Here is a 24,095-nt window from a genome sequence, read left to right as displayed (position 1 = left end):
AACTGCAACCAGACATCGTCATCACCAACGTGGACCGGAAGAAGATCATCATGGTGGATGTCACAGTGCCAGCCGAGAACAGGAACCCGGCCTTCTAGGATGCCCGAGCTTGAAAGGTAGAGAAATATGCCCCTCTGGCCGAAACCTTGAGAGCTAAGGGTTACCAGGTCCAGACGCACACACTGATCATCGGAGCTTAGGCATATGGGACCCCAGTAATGAGCGAGTGCTGAGAGAATGCGGAATCAGTCAACACTATGCTCGGCTGATGCAGCAACTCATGGTGTTGGATACTATCAGGAGGTCGAGAGACATTGACATAGAACACATCACTGGACATCAGCAATACCAGGAGGCATAGGCACCAACTTTCCGCAGCACCAGTGGCCCCAGCCCCCTGGCCCCAGCCCCGGCCCCACCCCGACTCCACCCCTTCCCCACCCCTGTCCTGCCCCCATTTCAACCCCTTCCCCAAAGTCCCTGCCCCAACTCCACCCCCTCCCTGCTCCTATTGGACCCCTTCCCCAAATCCCCGCCCCGGCCCCGCCTCTTCCCCGAGCGTGCTGCGTTCCCCCTCCTCCCCCCTCCCTTCCAGCCATGTGAAACAGCTGTTTCGTGGCACAAGCGCTGGGAGCTAGGGTGAAAATGCAGGCACGCAGCATGCTCAGGGAGGGGGTGGAGGCGGAGGCAAGTTGGGCGGGGGGGGCGGGGCAGGGAGCTGCCGGTGGGTGCAGAGCACCCACCAATTTTTCCCCATGGGTTCTCCAGCCCTGGAGCACACACGGAGTTGGTGCCTATGCCAGGAGGGATGAGCTGGAGTGACGATGAGAAATGCAGTCAGGAAAGTAACAAATATTTTCCTCATGGATTGTATTTTCTAAATGGACAACCAACCTAATTCTCAATTACTGAGGGACAATCTCCAATCATTGGTATATTTTGCTTTCCACAACCAAATCTCTGTAGAACTTTTCATGAGTGATCTACCCAAGTATTCGGGTTCTAATATCTAAACTATATTATTAAATCTATTCACCTAAATGTGGGTTATTGCTGATTATGTACTTTATGTATCATATGACTTTTAAAAACTAACTTTGTATTTGTGGATAATCTAAGCACTGTAGCCAGATGTTCAGATGCTCTTTTCCCAACCTACGTATTATATAATGTTTTTAACTTTAGTTTTAATATATTAGTCCCTGATACTCATAGGTTATGTTCTCACTTATTTATCTCTTTAGTCACTTCAGTAATTGATGCCCTGCATGCCTTCTATCTGGTCAGGGGGTGGGGATTGTTTGTTTTTGTTCTGTTTTTTCCAGGCTTTACAAGTAATGAACACTGCATTTTGTTTTTGTATGGTATTTCCATCTTGTATATGTATTTAAATATGTTTTATTTTGTGTTTATATTTTATATAAAAACAAAAGAAATAAAGTTTAAAAAACCCACTCTAAATGTCTATGCTTAAAAGGGCACTGTAGAGTTTGACCAAAATGAAAACACCTCCAGCCTCCAATGTTTTATTCCTCCCCGCCTGATACTAATAAAACTATCAGCCATACACATAAGTAAAAGAACAGTGTTAAAACTCCAGCTGTTAAGCTGGATGAGCCACCAGCAATGTGCTTAGGGAGCCGGATTTGTTGCAGTGTTGGATCATATTAAAGAAGTTCTATATTAAAATCACAAATGAGTTTGATTCCCCATAGTTTAAATTCCAGGGTATTACTAATTAAGAGGTCTCTTGGTTTTTGGTACTGTTTCTCTCCCTCTATGTGTGAAACTTGCAAGCTGCTAATCGTGTTAGTACATTCTAAGACAGAGTCTGTTCTCAAAGCAATTCTTTGTAACAACAACTATTCACAGAGAGAGAGAGACTCAAAGCAATACTCTGTAACAATAGAAACAGCACCCAGAGACTCCCCGCCCTTTTGTTGTATTCATCTTGCTTTGTTAACAATTGTGATTAAAATAGAGATAGAGGATGGATGTGGATGGATGCTTGGTGTGGATAATAACTGAATGATCAGGGAGGTGCCAGCCTAAGAATCCAGTGTCCATCCGCTGAAGAAGGCGTCAAGTGGAAATAATCAGAGGACCCCCCCCGGAGGGCAGATTGGAATCCACCCAACAGCCTCAAGAATGGGAGAACCAAAGAACAAGATAACATCTGGCAGCACGGAGCCATCAGGAATGTGCCATCTGCTGATTGATTCAGCAACAGCATGATGAAGCAATTCCCATAGACTGGCATAGGAAGAAATTCCTATAAAAATGGACTCTAGAAAGTGAGAACTTTGGGGTCTGATTCTGCAAACCAACTTCCAGGAGCATCAGATGAGCATCTGACAAGGCCCTGCTCCCTCCTCATATCCAGGCCAGCTGGCCAATGGCTTGACATGAACAACTCTAAGGCTGGTAACTATGATAACAACCTTGCAGAACTTGTGTCTGTGTATGAATGAATGTGTGAATAAATATGAGATTGAATGGAATGTTATAACTATAACTAACTGCTTACTATGATTCTTTCTGTATTCACAATAAATGTGGTATTTTGCCTTTTCCCCTTTAATAAGATCCTGCTGGTTTTTATTTTATTGGTATAACAGCAGCGGCTCATGCACTGCATGTCATGTTGTCTATTGTTTAGTCTCCTGCCACCTTCATTCTATACTAGCTGGCATGGGACTAAACAAGAATCAATTTTCTGCCACTCTGTCAGAGCAACAAATTCAGAGCCCGGGAGTCTGTTTTGCAGAGGATTAGGAGTTTGAGTGTTTCAGTCCTTCTTTTGGAGAGCTGGCAGATTTTTCAGTATTGGGAGCAGTGGTGTATTTACATATGCGTCAGATGGGCCAGTGGCCTGGACACCAGCACTTGAGAGACAAAGAGAAGGGTTGCACAGATGATTTTTCATGCATTGTATGTTTCACTATGGCCTCCTGGATGGCTCTCGGATCACAGGGATCAAGATACAGGGCCTTTTCTTAAATAGAGCAGGCCAGGGAAAACATTCTTAGTCTGGGCTCTGAGCAAGAGAGGTCAATCACCATTGGGTGACTTTTACATTAAATTGTTTCAGGGATTCATTTGAGGGCTGTCAAACTTATTTTAAGATATCTGGGCTGCTCTTTACTTTTTACACAATATATAGTGCATATTTTAAATAAAATCATCCACTGCTTGATTGTAATAAACCATTATTGTTCTAATTCAAAGAGAAAACTGCCACTTTTATCAATTCATATGGTGAATCATGTTTGATAGTTTCCTATCACATTTCATTTTATCTTTTAGATACAACCTGGGCTAACGACATAACATTAAACAGTAAACTCTTCGTACTTTACACTGGGCAGTTTACCACAGAGACAGATTAGTGTTAAAATAAAAGGATATTCAGACCACAGCGTTTGCAGAAATAAACTAAAGACTCCAGCTACTCTTACAAATAGAGCCTACTTAATACTATACAATGGACTTTTCTTTTTCACCAAGATCAGAAATGTACTCACACTAATAATCCACAGAAGCAAGCGAAGGAAGAAGCCTTACCTTTGCAAATTAATTTTCTCCAAGCATCCTTTAGCATATGTTTTAGAAAGAAGTTATTTTGTAGGTACTGGAACTTTGTCATGGACAGCACAGAACCAGAAAGTAACAGAGAAGCTCAGTTTCAAGGCTTCAATAAGTACATGTAAATAGTCAGCAGTGTTATGGCCCATGTCTGAAAATGGCAACAAAAATGACAAAAGTTTTAGTTTATTTTTAACCTTTCAGTGTTATTTCATAATATAATGACATTGTTTACCCTGCTGTTATTGGATAACATTAATTACTGAATTGATTTCAATGGAGTATTACCAGGGATGGATTTGATCAATTCTTTCCAAGGATACTAGGGAAATATTCATTCATTTTGGACTTAAGAGTTCTTCAGAATTTGGCTCATAGTCTTCAGTGGTATTAGGTGTTTTGAACCTATCTGAACAATTCAGAATTTTGAACTGGTATCAAGCTATTTATAAAATATCACACTATTTTTGAAGTTATATGAGGGCCTCTCTTCAAAGTTGATAGGGTAATTTGCTAAATTTTCAAATTTGTATTAAATTTTCAAAAACATAAATCTCAGAGAGGCTGTTTCATATTAGCAAATTTCCCAGTCCAGGTCCCACTGAACTCTCTTTACTATATTTTGATATTTAGTAGAGAATTATCCACTGTAGAGTGGAGTCATGTCTAGTAACAATTTTATTTCCCCTTCTGCTTGGCTTTGAGGAAAATTTTCCTCAGAGTTGAAAAAGAACATTAACATGTCTGGAAATCTTCCTTTTGTGTCTGCTTAAATCATCCTCAAAGGAAAATATCACAGACACAGAAAAATTCTTTCTATTGGACATAACTCAGACCTTTAATATTAAAATTGTCTAAAATGTGCAGGGCTATCAAAGCTGTGATTCCTTATCCATTTGGAGGGATTTCCCAAACATTCACCTCCTGGAATAGCAAGACATGTTGTTATTCCCCCATTTAAAAAAAAAAAACTTTCTAAAGGTTTCCTGAATATTATCACATATTATATACCAACAGTGACATAATAAAACTGGGTATTTCTTCAAGGCAAAGAGAAACCAGGTAACATTAAAGTGGTATAGCTTTTCTTTCACTCAACCTTGTATAACAACAATATGCAAACCCTATAAAACAATACACTATTCTACAGCAATGTCCCAAACCACTGTCATTACACAAGTGTAAGCAATATTGTTTCCCCCTTTTACTGTTGCCATAAAGGATGTAATACTGGTCCTCTGTCTGGGGGTGGATTTTGCCCATAAACTAACTACAGACATTGGCTTTGTAAAACACTTCGAGAATTCCCATGTATACTCTTTCCTAAATATACGTTGGCGCAGTGGAGTATGTGGGAAAATGGGAGCCTATGTTTCAAATATCATAAATAAAACTTATTACTTTGAGCGCTTCTGCAAACTTGTCCTCATAACATTGAACTTATCCAATTCAGCTTGTTAAATCTAACGATAAAACCATTAAGTTCTATATCTGCTTCAGAAGGTTAAATACCTATTTATCTGAAAAGTTTATCAGCATTAACTGAGTAATATATAGAGTTGCCTGTCTTTGAATATTAAATTATACGCGATAACCCTGTGAGTTTATTTTTAAATTAATAACAAATGAGCCTGCCCTGAGTTCTTTGACAACCCCCTCACTTATGTCAGTTGGAGTTTTCCCTGAGTAAAGACTATAGGTTTGGATCTAGACACATCCAGTTATTTCAAAATAGCGTGCGTAAGTTGCTTTGGGTATGTTCCCTTGCTTCTATATTTCGGGATATTACTCAGTGTATAGTGGGTGTGTATCTATGACTAATGATTTTATTAGCAGGTCAGTAAGCATTGACTGTCTTTTGACATACTATATAGCTGGGTGTGAAAGCACAGAATTTGCTTACGTTTGTACTCCATGAATAATGCAAGAATCAACTGTTCACATAGTGAGAATAAAAACAATGCACTCCAAAAATGCTGCTCAGCAACCCTGTGACATTGGATTAGTAAGAATATTAAAATATCCAAAATATAATTTCCAAATCCATGTGACATCACACACAGCCAGAGAATACTGCATTTGAAAACATTTAGGGCCCAATCCCAATATCTGTATTTTTTTATGCACCAACAGCTCCTGTGGCATTTAATGGGAGTCTGGGATATGCAAAGAATGCAAGATCAAAACTAGGAAAACACCACCAATCCCTACCATTAAAAAAACCTTTGTCTTTTGATTTTCAGTGAACGTCGTGCTTTAGGAAGGCTCTGCACTGACAGCTCTGGAGACCTGTACCCACAGAGCTGGTAAAAGCACATGAAGTCATAGCAAGCCCACACTGCACTACAGCTCTGAAAGGACCATCTTCAGAGGTGGGAAAGTAAGTTAGTTTCCATGCCCATTCAATAGTTAGCGTCTCTGCTGAGACTGCCAACATGAGGACCAGTGCTGTATGAGTTGTGATAGTGGTTTTCCAGGAGAGGAATCCCATCCATTAGGAAAAAGAAAAGGAGTACTTGTGGCACCTTAGAGACTAACCAATTTATCTGAGCATAAGCTTTCGTGAGCTCATGCTCAAATAAATTGGTTAGTCTCTAAGGTGCCACAAGTACTCCTTTTCTTTTTGCGAATACAGACTAACACGGCTGTTACTCTGAAACCATCCATTAGGAACTGTGCTCAGGCCTCCCAGGTGGCTGGAATTTAAGTCAGCAAAGTGCAGAAAGAAAATGAGATGTCTTTTTTTAACAGGGAAGATAATTAGCCATTGGAACAGATACCAAGGGATGTGGTAAGACTCCAAATGATGGAGAATTTAAACCAAGACTGGATGTTTTTCTAGGAAATATGCTCCAGTTCAATCACAACTTGATGGTCGAGATGCAGGAGTCCCATCATGAAATTCTGTGTGTTATGCAGGATGTCAGACTAGGTGATCACTCTGGCCATAAAAATCTATGAGTTTCACAGCATATGAGTTTCATGTAAGTCACTGAACAAAGTTCAGGTGACAATTTTCTACAATTGCCTTATTAGTGTCCTCCCTGGACGCGGCTGAACTACCTGCAGCTGCAAAGAACAGGATGTTTTTGTCTACCTTCAGGCTGGGGAGGAAGAGGAATCCGCTTGTGTGACATGGGAGGAGACAGAGTCAGATGGAAGGAGGGTGTGAGAAAGAGCTGTTGAGATAGTAAGGAGGAGAGAGGGTACCTGGATATGGGCTTCAAATGTTTCTGCAACTCAATTCTGGTCAATATTCAGTCTTATTCCATCTCTTTATGCGTAGCCTCAGAATAGTCCCTTTCCAACCACCCCACAGTTACACATTCCCAAATCCAACCCCTGCTGGAAAAGCAAAGAAGGGGAGGGTCTGATTGTGATCCCATTGTGTAAAGCTATGGAGAATCTTCAGGCCAGCAGTGGGCATAGGGGAAAGGAAGGGTTTTGATTTTGCCAATCTGGCCACCACACAGAGGAGAAGTTAGGGGACAAAGGGAAGAATTCCAAAGATGATCTGGCAAGGAAACCTCAGTTCTGTTCCAGTCTAGGCTGCGTGACAGGAAAATCCAACTCTGAAGTATGAGAGAAGGGGAGGTAGGAGAATATAAAAACAATGAGCAATATATGCTCTTGCAGAAAAAACTATGAGCGGGGGAGGGATAAAAGGCCCAGGTAACCACAAGGCTGAATTTTCTCGTAATGCTCCCTTTTCTGGCCTCAGGGCCCAATTCAGGAAGGTACTTAACAACTTGCCTAATTGTAAGCATGTGAGTAGTCCTATTGATTACAATAGGACTGGCGCTTAAGTTTAGGCACAGGCTTGCCAGCCCTTGCTGAACTAATGCCTCAATATTCAGCATATTTTTGGGGACTCAACTCCTAAGTACTTACTCAGTGAGAAGTCAATGGGAGTTTTCCCAAAGTAAAGACTTCAGGAGGTATACAAATAGTGCCTAGAGTTCACAACCTGAGTGAGAGAGATTCACTGGCAGGCAGAACACTAGTTTGCTTTCTTTTTAGTATGAATGTTTTCAGATGGATCCCTCCTAAGTGGCAAAGTGCAGCTCCTGGTTACCTCAGCTTTGAATATTAAAACAAACTCCTTTGCTCCTGTAAGTCACATAGAAAGTTGCACTAGACAGCAAATCTACTCAGCTACCCCACACTTCCCCCTTCCCTGATAAATACTGCAGCTCAGTGATTTCTTGCTGAATTCCTCGGATGGATACAGAAGCTTGAAGGGCATGGAGCTTTTTCCCCATGCTGAACAGACCATCCAATCTACATTCTATTAAAAATAATTACAATTAAAAGAAATAGTTTCCACTCTTGACTCAAAAAACATTTATTTGTTTTTTAGTCATTCATTAGCTCATCATATTCACATTTACAGTAAGGCAAGCTTGAATCAAACTCATGGATCAAAACACTTCAAGCCTCAGTGTTCAAACTTCAGATCTGAATCAAAATTTTGCAGCTTGAGTCCATCTTTAATCTGTAATTAATTCATTAGCTAATTGCTAAGAAACAAACAAACAGGGCTATGTTTTCTATGTTAGACCTGCACGACTGCACACACACATAACCCGTAAATAGCTGCTGTGAACATATACCTAGGATATTTGTATGCATATATAGTCAGTGAGGCACCGAGGTGGCCTTATGCACACAAATGGCATATGCATTCACAAGGACAAATACTTCAGTTATTAGTGCATGGTGGGTATTCGCGGATATAAATTAGGCATGCAAATACATAAGTATGCTTCTTCATGCCTAACTTCGTAAACCAAACTCACAATCTCTGTCGGGTTCAGAACACCAAACTGTCCAGAATACCTTGTAATTTGTGAAAATCGATTTTACCTCATCAGTGACATGGCTTTTTAAATCTTCTAAATCCATTAATCCTCCATTTCTCTGAACAGTTTCTATAATAACTTCTGCAACACAACCTTCGTAGAAGCTTTTCTTGCCAGATTTTGCCAGCTCCTGAAAAAGTTGTAGCTTGTAGCCTGGAAACTACAAAACAAAGAAAAGGAGTACTTGTGGCACCTTAGAGACTAACAAATTTATTTGAGCATAAGCTTTCGTGAACTACAGCTCACTTCATCGGATGCATTCAGTGGAAAATACAGTGGGGAGATTTATGTACATAGAGAACATGAAACAATGGGTGTTACCATACACACTGTAACCAGAGTGATCACTTAAGGTGAGCTATTACCAGCAGGAGAGCGGGGTGGGGTGGGTTGGAGGGGGGGAGCCTTTTGTAGTGATAATCAAGGTGGGCCATTTCCAGCAGTTGACAAGAACATCTGAGGAACAGTGGGGATGGGGGTGGGGATAAACATGGGGAAATAGTTTTACTTTGTGTAATGACCCATCCACTCCCAGTCTCTATTCAAGCCTAAGTTAATTGTATCCAGTTTGCAAATTAATTCCAATTCAGCAGTCTCTCGTTGGAGTCTGTTTCTGAAGTTTTTTTGTTGAAGTATTGCCACTTTTAGGTCTGTAATCGAGTGACCAGAGAGATTGAAGTGTTCTCCGACTGGTTTTTGAATGTTATAATTCTTGACGTCTGACATTCTAGTGAGGCAATTTGTCTTGGTCAAAGTTAAATTGGCATCTTCTTGTGGATTAAACTATTTAACTCTACTGGTTACATCATTTGGATGATTTAGGTGATCCACATTTGGTAATCCACAATGCTTCCTCTCTATCCACCACATCATTAGCTTTGATTAGTGAAAACATGACGTATTTGCATTGGCAGCACATAATATTACATCAACAATGTACTTTGCATTATTATTATTATTATAGGGAAGGTGGGGCCCAATCCTGCTCCTCCTGAAGTCAGTATCAAAACTCTCACTGACTTCAGCTCAACTGTGAGCTGAAGCCCCAAGTCAGAGCCCCAAGTCAGAAAAATACATTTCCATTGAATGGTGAGAATGGAGAGACTAAGCCAGGTAAAGAGAAACTAAGTTTATTAAGATGAAGAAGCCAGGGTATCACAGATACTAGTGCTTCAGCAGGTAGGGCAAGTAGTTTTGACTTATAATTATATGTCCATGTATGTGTAATGCATTTATTCAAAGAAGCAAGGGTGTGACAGATACTAAAGAACTAGCATATAGGTCACAATAACTTAATGTTAGGAATTGAAGGGAATTCCATAGCTATATAACTCGGCAAAAGACAGGGCAAGGTGCATTATTAAGCTACAATAATGAGATGCTTTAAGGGAATAGCAACAACCATAGCTTGTCATTACTAAGCCAGGATGCTTACTGTGGCTTTAGAATGTTAAATTCTAAAGAGGAAAACTTGCAATATGAAAAAAACACATTTTCAGATTGAAAAAAATGCAGCAGCCATACGGTTACATCTGAGAGAAATAGTCCCAGCTACTTTAAAAGTTTTAATGATAAATCATTACCAAGTTTAAAAACTATTCATTCATATACTGGACTCAAAATTACTAAAAAGAAAAGGAGTACTTGTGGCACCTTAGAGACTAACCAATTTATTTAGTCTCTAAGGTGCCACAAGTACTCCTTTTCTTTTTGCGAATACAGACTAACATGGCTGCTACTCTGAAACCTGTCAAAATTACTAAAGGAAGTCTTTAGGACCCTGGTGTTTCCTGAGTCTGTTCCTGCCTTTCACAGAGTCTCTACTAGCACAGTTGCCAGAGATAGCAGGGTAAAATAGAGAAGCAAACAAACACTAACATTTTTGCATACTCGTTTAAGATGAAATAATGTTAGGCCTTGACTGAATGGATTTTAGCCAGTTTCTGAATCTGTGGAGTTGTCACCCTGTTTCCTCACATATGCAGGAGGAATAATTTGCCTGTTTAATGATAGCAAATGTAATCCACACATCTTCTGGGTGTGGTGTTCTGTCCCATCTAGTGGCACCGTGACCACTTAGAGAGACAGATAAAATGAGTCTGTTCTACAGCCTTAGCTAACAGCCAGTTAGCTCATGCACTAAGCTTTTAGCTCATGAGGTAGAGACTCATGCACTAAACTCCAGAAGCTCCAGGTTCGATCCGACCCGCCGATGACTGGGATCTGTCAGCATTACACAAACACTTCCAGCAACGTCACAGGGATGGCCTTTGTGAGCAAAAACTAAAAGTCTCTAAGCAACACTGTGCATTGTTAGGGCCCAGTCCAGCTACTACTGAAGGCCAAAGGCAAAACTCTCTATACCTGATTCCCCTCTCATTTACACTGGTTTTAAAGCACCCTAACTCCTTCACCTTTGGTGGTGTCACTACTGACTAGCGCCAGGACAACCAGCAGCCTTTCTCCTATGGGTCTGAAGCTCATTAATATTGAGAGGGTGTGATCAGAGACATCCGTTTTAATGAAAGGGGGAAATATTTGAATTTAAGACTTTTAAATCTTGAATCCAATTAGAAAAATAATTTACCTTTTGCAAAATTCAGAACTGTTTATTCTCGGCTCCATAACGAGAGGCCTAGGCCTGGACCAAGAGAGGGCAGATTCTCAGCTAGTTAAATGGTCACAGTACCGTCATTGCATAGCTATGACCTCTGACATCAGCTGAAGATCTGGCCCCTGGAGTTTATGTGTTTTGGCAAAGATGAGGGAGACACTCAGCTTGCCCTGTACTCCTTTTCAGAGATACAAAGTTTCTCCTTTCCAGAAGCAGTACATAGACCCAAAGTTTCTACAAATAAAAAAAAGAAAAAAAATCTTGTTTAAATATTAAAAGATGCAACTAGAAAAAAAGGGAAAAATCAAAGAAATGAACTGACAAGTGACAGAGACTAGAGTTTCGTGAAACATTCACTCTCAAATGTGATTTTAGGTGTTTTTTTTAAATTCATGTTTTTGCCACTTACAGAGAAGCCTTCTTTGGTATTTTTCTTATGGCGGACTCTTGTTCTTAGATTCAGGAACATCTGGATTTATTGCCCTCTCTTATCTAGCCTATGGTTCCTATTCCTTCTATAGTCTGACAACAATGACTGATTACATGATGACTAGATGTAACTCAAATGATCAAAACAGACAAATAAACTAATCTCAAAAAGAGAAGGAGTACTTGTGGCACCTTAGAGACTAACAAATTTATTTGAGCATAAGCTTTCGTGAGCTACAGCTCACTTCATCGTGTAGCTCACGAAAGCTTATGCTCAAATAAATTTGTTAGTCTCTAAGGTGCCACAAGTACTCCTTTTCTTTTTGCGAATACAGACTAACACGGCTGCTACTGTGAAACTAATCTCAAATCACCAGGAACTGAAGTCCTAATGGGGCTGTGTCAAGATGGGAATCCTATATTTTTCCGATATAGAAATCTGCAGGATTTGTCCTATAGTTTTACAGACTTTACTTTTTCAAGCTTCCTGGGAGCATCTAAGCTTTAGGCTCATATTAACCACAAGGCTGTCACAAAGGCCATCCCTGTGACGTTGCTGGAAGTGTTTGTGTAATGCTGATAGATCCCAGCCTGGGCTAGATAGATCTTTGGTCTGACCCAGTATGGCTGTTCTTATGTTCTCCCAGGTGAGTGCCCTAACGACCAGGCTATGGAATATTCTGGATCAGGGCACCCTCAGCTTCCCCTGTTTGAAGCTGTTCCACTGTGGATAAATCATCAGAGAGTCATTGGGCCAGAGAGAACGAGCACAAGCATGAGAATGACTCTATGGCCTTGTGATTCAAACATTCACCCAGGCTGTGGGGGAGACAGCATCCAGTCCACCTGCTCCAATGATTCTTTAATTATTCATCCAAAGTAGAACTGCAGAGTGCATGGTCATAGCAGAAACATGGCGTCTAAGGAACTTTTACTGGAAAAATTTATGCACCGAGAGAGTTTAGGTCGCTACAGGGTTCGGCAGGGTTTTGGACATACCAGTGGAGCTTGATTCTGGGGTTTAGATGCCTAATGTGGTAGTCAGGTGCCTAAATCCTGTTGAGAATATAGCCCTTGCTGAACAAGCCAAGTAGAGAAAAGTCTGCGAACAGAAAGGGTAATAGCTGTGGGAGAACTGCAATCTATTGACCTCAGATGTCTGCATTATGTGCCCCTTTACTAGAGGATTACAAACATTGGGAGGGATAGGGAATTTGAGGGCATAATTAATTTCATTTCTGGTTAGTGATTGCTGTAGTTGGTGCTGACAGCACAGTTTACATTTGAGGATTTTTTAAATTTAAATTAATCTGCCGTATTTTTTACTATAGCTTTATTTGATCTATGTCTGGAATTTAAGATGTGGGTATACTGGTTATACCTTTATGAAATTTCTTTTGTTCAGCTTTCAAGAAATATTATTCTTTATTTGTATTGAAGTACAACAGAGGAACCCATTGTGCTAGGCACTTTTACAATCACAGAACAAAAAGCTGGTTTCTGCCTCAAAGATATTACAATCTCACTATAAAACAAGACACAACAGCTGGATAGAGACAGACAGATGGAGGACCACAAGTGAACAATGAGACAATATTGGTCATCATACTAAGCAGTGGTCTCAGGATTATAATTTAAAATAGAGTGCATCTACAGAAAGAATGGATGGAGTATACAGAAAAATGACCTCTCCAAATGAGAAATATGTTCAATGAGTTTTTTAACAGGTAGTATGAGATTATTCAGGAGAAGACTCTTCATACAAGACCAATTAGTACAGCTATAATCTTGGCCCCATATAAGTCAATGGCAAGAGTCCCACTGACTTTAATAGGGGTTTCACAAAGCTGTTTTCCACTCACACCAGTGTAACTCAAATGACTTCAAGAGTTGCTAATGGTGGTGTTAACCAGAAATGAGATCAAAATCAGGCCCTATGAATCTTAGCTGCTGCACTCTGGGGTTTCACCACAGCCTCTTTGATGTGACAGTGTTTTAGCACTTCAAAGGCAATGGTGGATCAGCCAGCACATTTTTCCCCAGGAGGTAGCTGGTACTGAAGGGATGAAAGGACAAACAGTGTGATGAGGTGTATCATCTCTCTATATAACAAGGGAGTGTTCCCTTAAGTAACAGGTTACAATCTGGTACGAAGTTGTTAAATATTAACAGGAGACAACTAATCAACTGAAGTTCAGTGAACTGCTCTCCTTAATCATCCAGACAGATTAAGAACCAAAAGGAAAAAAAATGTTAAGCATTTACAAAAAGTATATCTATTAGACCTGTCCCATAAGAATGTACACATTTCTGCAGGATATACGACATGGTAATTTTGGGGAGAAAGGTAGAGTTGTGCAAATCATGTACTTTTTAAAAGAATACAATAAACATTTAAAGAGTTACTTGCTCGTATTTTTTGCATCCAGACCTGTGTTTGTTAAGTTTGTCTCCTACTTCTGATCTCCTGGTTACCTGACCCTCCCTGACTCCTGCTCTGACCACTAGGTCAGACCACCCACATCCCAGTTATGACATTAATAAGGAGATGCATGCTAAAATAAGTTTAATTTTACAAACAAAGCAAAACACCTGTTGGTTACTCTGTTGGTTCCAAATGTCCCAGGGACTGTAATCTAAAATCAGATTTCCTTATGCCAAAGGTGTCCTCACTGGGGGAGAGGGATAGCTCAGTGGTTTGAGCATTGGCCTGCTAAACCCAGGGTTGTGAGTTCAGCCCTTGAGGGGGCCTTTTAGGTATCTGGGGCAAAAATTGGGGATTGGTCCTGCTTTGAGCAGGGGGTCGGACAAGATGATCTCCTGAGGTCCCTTCCAACCCTGATATTCTATGATTCTGTGAAAGGTGTTGGCCAAAAAGGGATGGCAGAACCCTTGTCCATGATGAGGAGCTTGGCCATGAACCGGCAGTAGCTCTTTCCCATGAAAAAGAGAAGACACAGACATCAAAAGGAAACAGAGCTGGATTAAACAGTAGATTTAACGAAGATAAGATAATGGGTAAAAAAACTTACAATACTGCTAGCAGAATTTGTATTGATATTGTACCTAGAACAATCTCTAGGTGTATTAAACAACATTTTTAAACAAACATTTTCACTGAGCTTCACCTTTTTGCTTCCATATAGGGAAACAGCTTTGTACCAGCTGGCTGTTGTATTCGGCACAGTGATATTATGAGCATGAAATGGAGAAAGAGGCTTTGTCTCATTAAAACTTGCACTTTTAACAGCTCAGTGGTCGATGCCCCCGGAGACCTGCCACTGCAAGGCAAACAGAAGTGCATACGTAACATAACAAAATATCAGGCCATCAGGTTCAGCTGACAAAAGAGTGATAGTATCACCGAAAGCACAGCACAGCAGTAGTTTCAGCGAGTCCAGCAACAGCGTGGAAACGCACTGGAACAATTATAACAAAGTCCCATTTTCCACAAAACAGGTCACTATGGCCCACATCCTGCAGTCCTTACTCTGCAAAAACTCCTATGAAATAAAACACATTAGTCGACAACCATATTCAAAAACAAGTTATTTGAATTGCCACCCTGACTTTTCCTCTATTTCATTTCTGTCATAAAGTCAGCAGTCATCCTGTCAGGGACACTTTCTGTGAGGTGTCTTAGCACAACCGACAACTCACTGGGAATGTCCATGGGAGTTGAGAATGCGTGTATCAGAACCTCACAGGATATAGCTCTTTGAAAGTTTGATTTCCCACCTGCATAAAATACTGGGGTCTAGCCGTTTCTGAGATAGTCACTGCTATAAACAGATCAGAACTGAAATGGGGCAAAAGAAGGTAAGATGGAAATCAGAAAAATGTAGATTTAAAGTCTGACATCTTATGAACCACCGGGAGTAGAAGTAAATGCTGTATCATGCTAGTCAGCAGGTTTCCAATGAGATACAGCATTTAGGCCCAATCCTACAGTCCTTGTAGAGCCAAAATTCCCCTGGAACTTCATTTCTAGCCTTAGTGACTTGTGGAAAAACTGAACCTTCAAATTGTCACTGGTCCCTTCAATTAGTAATGTTTCTGGGCCCTGTTCCAGTATTCAGTATGGCAAGTCCAGGATCCCAGACCAATGTAATTTTCTCCTTCTACCCTTGTGTTTTAATTTTTCATCACACTTTATCTCATATTTATTTCGAAGAAATTATCTTTATTTTGCTATCACTTTTATATCGTTGATATAGTTTGTGCAAATTATTGCAATGAATAATGGAAAATGTTTTCCAAGGGAAAGGATTCTCTAATGGTATTTCCAGCAGAGAGCCCAAGGACCCTTAGTACAATTGGATATAACTCAGAGTTACATCATTAAAATAGTTTCCTGATACTTTGCAGACAGGTGAAAAAAATCAATGTTATCTGCATTAGAGTATTCATTGCTCTCCCCCATGACCATAACAAACAAGAATGTAAGGGCACCTGGAAGTGATATTCTTTCCACAGTAATGCTCTCTGGTAGGCTATAAAGCCAACTGCCTGTCTCCTTTATAGCTTCTTGATTACACGTACAATAAAAGTCCACTGTGGAAAAACAGTTATTTCTTTGCCGTTATGAATAATGCATTTGAATAGAATTCAACTATAGGAAAATTAAACAAACAACTGAAAAGGAAATGAGGTGCAAATCTGGACTCTGACCTCTCCCTAACAAATGTCTCTCCAGTGAAACTGGTGCTGGAGACTGGCTAGCCATCTGGAAGTTCGACTGTAATTCAAAAAAGGCATTAAACAACTCAGCCTGAGGGCACTCATGTAAAAATGAACAAAGAGGACATGACAATGATGTTATGTATGTTTTCAAGCCTCGTGTAAACAGAGCCTAACTCTGTACACCTTTTTTTGGTGAAATTCCTATTGAAATCAGTCTAAATTCTGCTCTGTTACACTTATACAATCCCAGGAAAGCCTCGTGGTTTGAACTGGAGCTTTGCCTGAATAAGGGGCTGAAAGATCAGATTCACGGTGACCCTCTCATCTGAACTAACTCACCCAAAATAGCCGTCTAGAGTTTGATCCTGTGTGGCAGCTGAGCACTAGCTGCTCCGACTTCTATGGAAGAGTCTAAGGCTCAATCCTGCTGCCATTCAAGTCAATGGGAGTTTTGCTACTAATTTCAAAGGCAGCAAGATTGGGCCTTTATTTAGGCCATGTCCACGCTACAGCTACTACAATCGCACAACTATGGGGCTGCAGCTATGCCACTGTAGCATAGACGCTTCCTACATTGACAAAAGCGGTTTTTTTATCGATGTCATTAATCCATCTGTCCGAGAGGCGGCAGCTCAATCGTTGGAAGAATTTCTTCCTTTGACCTGGCTGAGTCTTCACTGGGGATTAGCTTGACCACACTATGGCACTCAGGGAGTGACATTTTTCACGGCCCTGAGCAACATAGCTTGGTTGATCTAATTTTTAAATGTCAACTGGCCCTTACTCTGAACTCAATGGGAGCTCTCTCTGGAGTCATCCAGTCCCCAACAGATGAATAAATTTTGTTGTTATACAAGGAGGATTTTCCCAACCTCAAACAAAAGCATTTCTGAAAGCCACAACCACTCCAATCTGGCTAACAAATAACACTTCCCTTTTTTGTATCAGCCTCCCGTGACTTTTAGTAATGAGTAAAAGTCTTTAGTTATTACAAGGAAATCCAAAAGACCTTCCCTTCTGCTCTGGATTGTGCTTTTATAAAATGAACCCTAGAGGTGTAATTCTGCAAGCCTTCTGCACATGGAATCCCTTTTTAAGCCCATGGGAGCTTTCCCCACACAGAGGGCTTACGGGAGCAAAGACTAAATCAGAAGGTAATTAATGTTATTACTTTTATTTTTAATTTGCAATAAAGTCAGGCCAGTGACAAGTGAAAATTTGCAGAGACTCCATCACTAAAACATTTTTTTCTAATCTGGTATGATGTTCTGTAACCAGAGACCTAATCTTCCCTCAAAAATCAGCATTTGGATCAGCAAAACCCACAGCTTATGAGCCCCAGATTCAAGAGTAATAAACTGGCCTCAATTCAGCAGGGTGGTCTGGAAATAATTCTGTGCCTGACAGTAACATTTCACCCACCTGCTTCTTCCCAGAACAATTACAAATCTCTTGCTGATACTGCCCTTTTCATCCCTGGTCTTCAACCCACAGACACTCACTTTTCTTTCACACATCTGAACTAATTCCATGGAAGGGAATCTAAAGAGGAAGGAAGGTGCAAGAAGAAATATCAGAAAGTAACAGAGAGATTCTGGGCCAGATTTGCTCTCATTTATAACAGTGCAAAACCAAAATAACTTCCTTTAAATCAGGAGTTACTCCATATTTATACTTGTCTTAAAATCTGCATCTAGATATGGATTAAATAGACCATGAACTCATCAGAGCATTTTTCCTCTCAACTGCATTTGACTCCAGCACAGGATCGTTACTCTCTGTCCTAATCTTCGGAATTTACCTTCCATTGAGACCTTGCACCTGCTTTGTGTTTGCATCATAATAGAGACAGAAGCAGCCCCACCTACGCCAGTACCGCACAGTTCAGTGACATTTAAGGCAGCAGCAATAGCCATGGCAGCATCTACAGCATTGCCACCATTCTTTAAAATATCTGCAAGAAAGAAGCCTGTTAAAATCTGATAGCAGTCTCAGAATTTCCTTCATAGTGCAGAGGAAAATCACAGCCACACTTAAAATAAAGAGTCTAGTAAACACCGGTTTAGCAATCATAGAACCAGAGGATTAGCTAGGAGTATCTTTATCTGCAAAGGAGAATCCCCTAACTCAGGGGTTTTCAAACTTCCTTGCACGGCGACCCCCTTCTGACAACAAAAATTACTACATGACCCCAGGAGGGGGGACTGAAGCCTGAGCCTGCCTGAGCCCTGCCGTCCTGGGTGCAGGGGCCAAAGCCGAAGCCCAAGGGCTTCAGCATCAGGCAAGGGGCCTGTAACCTGAACCTGTCACCCAGGGCTGAAACCCTTGGGCTTCTGCTTTGGCCCCGGGCCCCAGCAAGTCTAAGCCAGCCCTGGTGACCCCAATAAAACAGGGTTGCAACCTATTTTGGGGTCCCACGCCACAGTTTGATAACCGCTGCCTTTACTGTTCAACAATAAAAATTCTGAAAACTGTTTTATGTTTAAAAAAGGCTTTGTTCCTTAGAAAGATAGAAATGCTAGGAACTAATTTCTAAAGCAAAAGTATGAGAATACTGGCATGTGGGGAGGGAAGAGGAGACTGAGAGAAAGGAAGAAACAACATAACCATCCATCAGAAACTCTGAACAATACAAGGGGTGAAATCCTGCCTCCACTGAACTCAATCAGAGTTTTGTCATTGACTTCAATGGGGTTGGATTTCTTCTACAGAGCTTAAGGAACAGATAACAGAGCCTCTTGTTTTTTACTCATCCAGGGCTTTATATCAGTGGTTATCAAATGTTTTCATTTATACCAGTTCATTAGAGGAAATCCTTTTGGGGGCCATCTCCCCAGCCTCCACCTTCCCAGCATCAATATGACAAGGACTCTGCAGACCATCAGAAAAGACCCTACAAATAGAGACCAATGGCCCTGGGGGACACTTTATGGAGGAACATTCCATATTGCTACATACCACTGAAATTTACTATGTCACTATAAACATTGTACTGCTCTGAGGATACATGATGTTGTTAACCTCCTGCAACATGAATAACCCCAGAAAGAACAGGAAATTTACATGAGACTGAAAATGTTGACAATAGCCAATTAAATTTCCTCTGAGGGAGATGAAAGACTTAATTTTGTTCCTCCAGTGAATGATCCGGTAGAAATATTAAGCAGTTTCATGTAAATGTTTCTCCTGCTTAAAGCAAAGAAAAGCATTGTTATATCCTGTTCTGGCAATATGTCTGACTCCATCATGTTGAATGGAAGGAGAAAAACTAAATTATACCAGGCAAGAGGATTGAGACATGAAACAGATAGTTGCTGGGCTCTGACACTGATGAGAACCCTGTCTGTGAGTGAATTTGTAACTAGCCAGACACAAAATCAGGGAAATAATTCTGATTTTTATAGGAATGGGTTATGACAACATTGTAAAGTCATAAAACTAGCATTTTAGAAAGCATGTGCTCACATGCACACACAGAAATGATTTACATCTAACCCTAAATGTAACAGGTTTTCCATCTCTATTGTTTCTGCTTTAGCCACTAGGTGAAATATCTTCTATTCTTGCTAATCCATTCTATTGTTATTCCAGTAATACACAGAGGTCAGAATTAGGATTGAGGGTCCTTTATGTTAAAACTATACCATCCTGGACTAGAAAACACAGTCCATACCTCAAAGAATTTACAAGCTAAATAATAAAGATGCAACAAGTGAGTATAACAACAACAAAAAGGTGTTTACATAGGCACAACTAGATGGTTTTGAATTGATTTGTATATAAACAAATTAGAGAAACATCTGAAAGTCCTACTGCCCAGCTACCTGGCTGTTAAATTGTTAGTGGGCAATTTCCTATAGAACTAAGTAGGTTTTAAGGGTGACAACTTTATAAGCCAGTTCATCAAAGATGTTTGTCTGGGTGGCTGGCCCCTTTAAGAAGAGTCAGGGTCCAGTCTATCCATGACAGGCTTTTATAAGGAGAACAAGCCTTTCTTGAGCCACCTATAGTAATTAACTGCCTAGGTGGCTGGTTGGCAGCTAATTGACTAAGGAGCACCTGTACCTGATAAAAGGCTACCAGAGTTTAGTTAAGAGGGGGTGTTCCTAGCAGGAAAGGAGAATTATCAAGAGCTGCTCGAGATACAGGCTCAGAAGAAGGCTTAGTGATACTGTGCTTTCCCAGTGCTAGGTGGGATGGCTGACTAATTAGCATAGAGCCCAAGAGGAGAGCTGTGAAACTTTTCAGAACAAGAAGGGTAAGCCTGCCTGGCTTGTAGTATGCAGGCTCAGGACTGTCAGACTCCTGAAGGCATTGAGATAGAAGGCCTGTGGGAATTAGCACCCAGGCTCCCAGATGGATGACCTTGAGGGGCTAAAAAAATTGTACCCTAAAGAAGAGTGAACAACTAAGTCCTTTGCAGGGGGAAGAGAATCATTGTGAGATTGCACAGGACAGGGTTCAAGGGGCCAGGAAGACTTTTCTTCTTCTAAAATATCTTCACTGACAGTAATAGAACAGGAAGTCCTCTGTATAGTGCAGTTTTGTTTTAAAAACTACGGGCCAACATATAGTCAGACAGCTAATGCTCAGGTTCCCAGATGCTAAAGTGATGGGTGTGGAATAAGACATTAAAAATCATCTTCCCCATCTGCTCTGCTTCCTTGTCTCAACACTAATATGGAGGGGCTATCCACTCCAGGGCTAACAACTATTTACTGGTAGTTTGGTCCCTAAACCAGCTCAGTCTTCAGTGATAATAAGAACTGGGCCCAATTTCTGTGATGTTTTTTATGAATGGAAATAATCTCCACGAGGGGTTGAGTCAAACCCACCAAATATGTCACTTAGAGCACTTGTCTGCTCTAGCTCGGGCCAAAATAAATCACGCTTCAGGCCCTACCTAGAAAAGACGAATGCTCTAACTATATAGGTTCCCCCAGCCTAGTTCTTCTTTTAAATATTCTGAACATATCTGCTTTCCTATGTTCATGACGCTATTAATGTGTAACTCCTAAAATAGCTGTCTGGAACGACATATGTCACAGGCCCTTATCTGACCAGAAATGTCAAGAACAAAGGTTAAACAAGATATAGGGGAGGTGGTGCATGTTGCCAGCCTCTGCTGTAGGAAGTGGCTGGGGGTAATCGAACAGCTAGTAGAACCCACTGCAAGGAGAAAACTTTCCCTTTCCCTTTTGATATCTGGCTTTCCCCTACAGACCATTTTATCCCACTGACTATCCTCCAAATGCTTCACTATGATCGCATCCCCTGTCTTGCTTGATGAGAACATCAGTCCCATACATGCTCATCTGCCCCATAGCCAGGTTGTCCAGTAACCTGTCTGACGCCTGCCCTGGAGATAACTGGTCTCCACTATGGCTTCCCCTTCTGTGATATACACTTCCACTTCTAATATGTGACTCCTTCCCTCAGACATCCCTGTGTATGCTCCCCTCCTTTGTGAGATGTGCAGAAATGGGCCCTTGGCCTGACTCACCAATGAGGAAAAATGGAGTCTATCTCTGTGTTTACACATGCTCACTGTCTTGGTATGTGGGTGCCTAAAGGCCTGTGTTCCCTATTGACCTGATCCTTCCCCCTACTGAAGAACAGGGTAGCAAGAAGGGAGGAATGGTCCTTTGCCTCTTCAAGAGGCAAACCAATTATCTCTAGCTTCCCACCCAACCAAACCCCCCTATTGCCTAAACTGAAATGATGCCACAAATAGGGAAAGCTGTTGTTGTGTGTACATTTTTTTAAAAAAATTTCTTTCAAAATATGCCAGTACCCCTAGTTATTTTATGCAGATTTCCTTGGGTATTTCCTTTTTTTTTTTTTTACTATATATAACTTTTAAACTGCACAAACCTAAATGGGTTGGTTTTTGGTGCTAGTATGCAGCTTTGGCAAAACTCATAGGCTGTAGAGCTGGTGTGGGGGGAGGGAGAAGGAGAGGGAACATGGCCAAACCATGGGACATGGCCCAACCATTTTTTGGCCAGGCCAAACCTGCGTGGTGCTGTGACTTGATTCATGGTATCTCAGTACCAGTCACTCAAATTGGGATTGGCCACCCTTCCAACATGATGGAGTAGCACGTGGGCCAAATTTGAGTGAGTGTTGTGAGCTGGTGCATGGGATCAGTGGTGCTGTGGCCCTGTGTGGCAGGTTGCAATACCACTCACCCCACCCAATTTGGAGGGGATGGGCGCTGGAGGTCAGGCTGTTGAGGGTGGGGAGGGGAGGTTGTCAGTGAAAGAGGGTCAGGTGGGCTGGGGGGCAAACCTAGGGCGCCCTGCAGCCCCTGACAAAACTCCCATTGACTTCAGTGGGATCAGAAGCAGGCCCCGAGGCAATCTGAGGACTCATAACACATACTGAAATACAAACAACGCACAGTGACTTGGCTACAGAAATTATGGGGCTGATTTTTCACAAGTGCTGAGCACCCATAACTTCAGCTGAAGTCAAAGCAGTAGCAAGTGCTCAGTTCCCCTGAAACTCAGGTCATAACTGCACAAATAGTACAATCATCTTGTAATCCAAGTTTAAAAAATGTGGGTTATGATGCGAGAACTGACAGTTTGCTACATTTTTTTTAAAAGTGTGAAGTACAATTTTCTTACTCCATCTATTCAATCAGAGAACCAAAAGACTATTCCCAAGACCAGTATTTGTTGCAGGGAGCTGATTCCAAGCAACACAACTGCTGGTCCAAACCACTGGGGATGTTTGCAAAGAGAACTTAAGCTATGATGTAGTTTCCAGGCCAATAAATGTATGTTGAGTCCAACAGACAATCTAAAAAGAAAACACAAACACCCACCCCACACATTAGAGATCTGATGACTGAACACAAATCTATCTGTGGTCATCTCTATTAATAAACAGGCAAAATCTTAGTACCTGCTCTCTTCTGTTTTAACTTACACACTGTAATAGTACTTTTGCCTATCACATTTCCAGTTATGCTCAGAACTGCACAGCTGTATCCAATTTACTGTAGTTAGAATTTTTTTGAATAAGTCTAGCTAGATTATTTATTCAACGACTACAGTTTTCTCTGTGAACAGATTGTGGTTTCTCAAACTTATTCTTCATTTTAAATTATTTGCAAAAATTACCTAGTGAATAATTCTAGGTCTGTAACTTGTCTGTATAGCGTTCATTTTTTAGACTGACATGCCAAACCTTAGCTGTTTTAGGTGGACGCACAAGTTGTGTAGTATGTTTCCACCTCCTCAGTAGAGAGCATAACTCTTTCCAGAATCAGGTTCCCAGTGTTGAAAAGCTGCAATTTGAAGTAAAGTAAGATAATTAGCCTGTAGAATTCATTCCAACAAGCCACTAACATAACTGAGCCCAAAAGCATCCTCGAGTTTGGGTATTTATATGGCTAACAAGACCACACACCGAGTTAAAGCAGTATGGATTTAAAAAAAAAAAATCTTGGAGGGCTCATTCCCCTCAAACACAGCACACAGGCCAGCCTCTAACTTATGCTTGGATAAAACTTTCCCCGCGGTGAGGTTATTCCCTAACTACCTCCTGTGTGGCTCCTTGTCCTTTCCCTTGGAGAAGCTGTACTGCTGGAGCAGATTCCAGCCTAGCTGGACCACACGCTCCAGTCTGGTATGGCAGGTCCCAGCTTCACAAGTCTGAAGGGTGCTGTCCATTGCTGGGGTGAGGGCTGCGCTGCCTTTTCCGGCAGAGGCCTAGTGCGCGGGCAGAGACAGGGCAACCCCACAGCGCATCTGCAGTCAGCGTGGGCAGAAGCTTCTCGCCACCTCTCCCAGCCTGCTGCTGCAGCCGCGGTGGGAAGGGAGGCCCTGAGCGTGGGGGACTACGGGGCTGATGGTAAGTGGCTTCAGGGGGGAGGGCGCCTTGGCAGAGCACAGGTGAGAGGCTGGACCACC

General features: G+C 41.4%; 1 pseudogene; it reads right to left on the bottom strand.

Moving 5' to 3' along the window:
• Window positions 1-21,616, bottom strand: part of LOC140916994 (glutathione hydrolase-like YwrD proenzyme) — a 35,579-nt pseudogene extending 13,963 nt beyond the window's left edge.
• Window positions 21,617-24,095: the final 2,479 nt, after the last annotated feature.

This window comes from Lepidochelys kempii, chromosome 9 (genome assembly GCF_965140285.1).
Source record: "Lepidochelys kempii isolate rLepKem1 chromosome 9, rLepKem1.hap1, whole genome shotgun sequence".
Taxonomy (NCBI): Eukaryota; Metazoa; Chordata; order Testudines; family Cheloniidae; genus Lepidochelys; species Lepidochelys kempii.
Note: the sequence above shows the minus strand (reverse complement) of the source record. Positions and strands in the feature narration are given on the sequence as shown.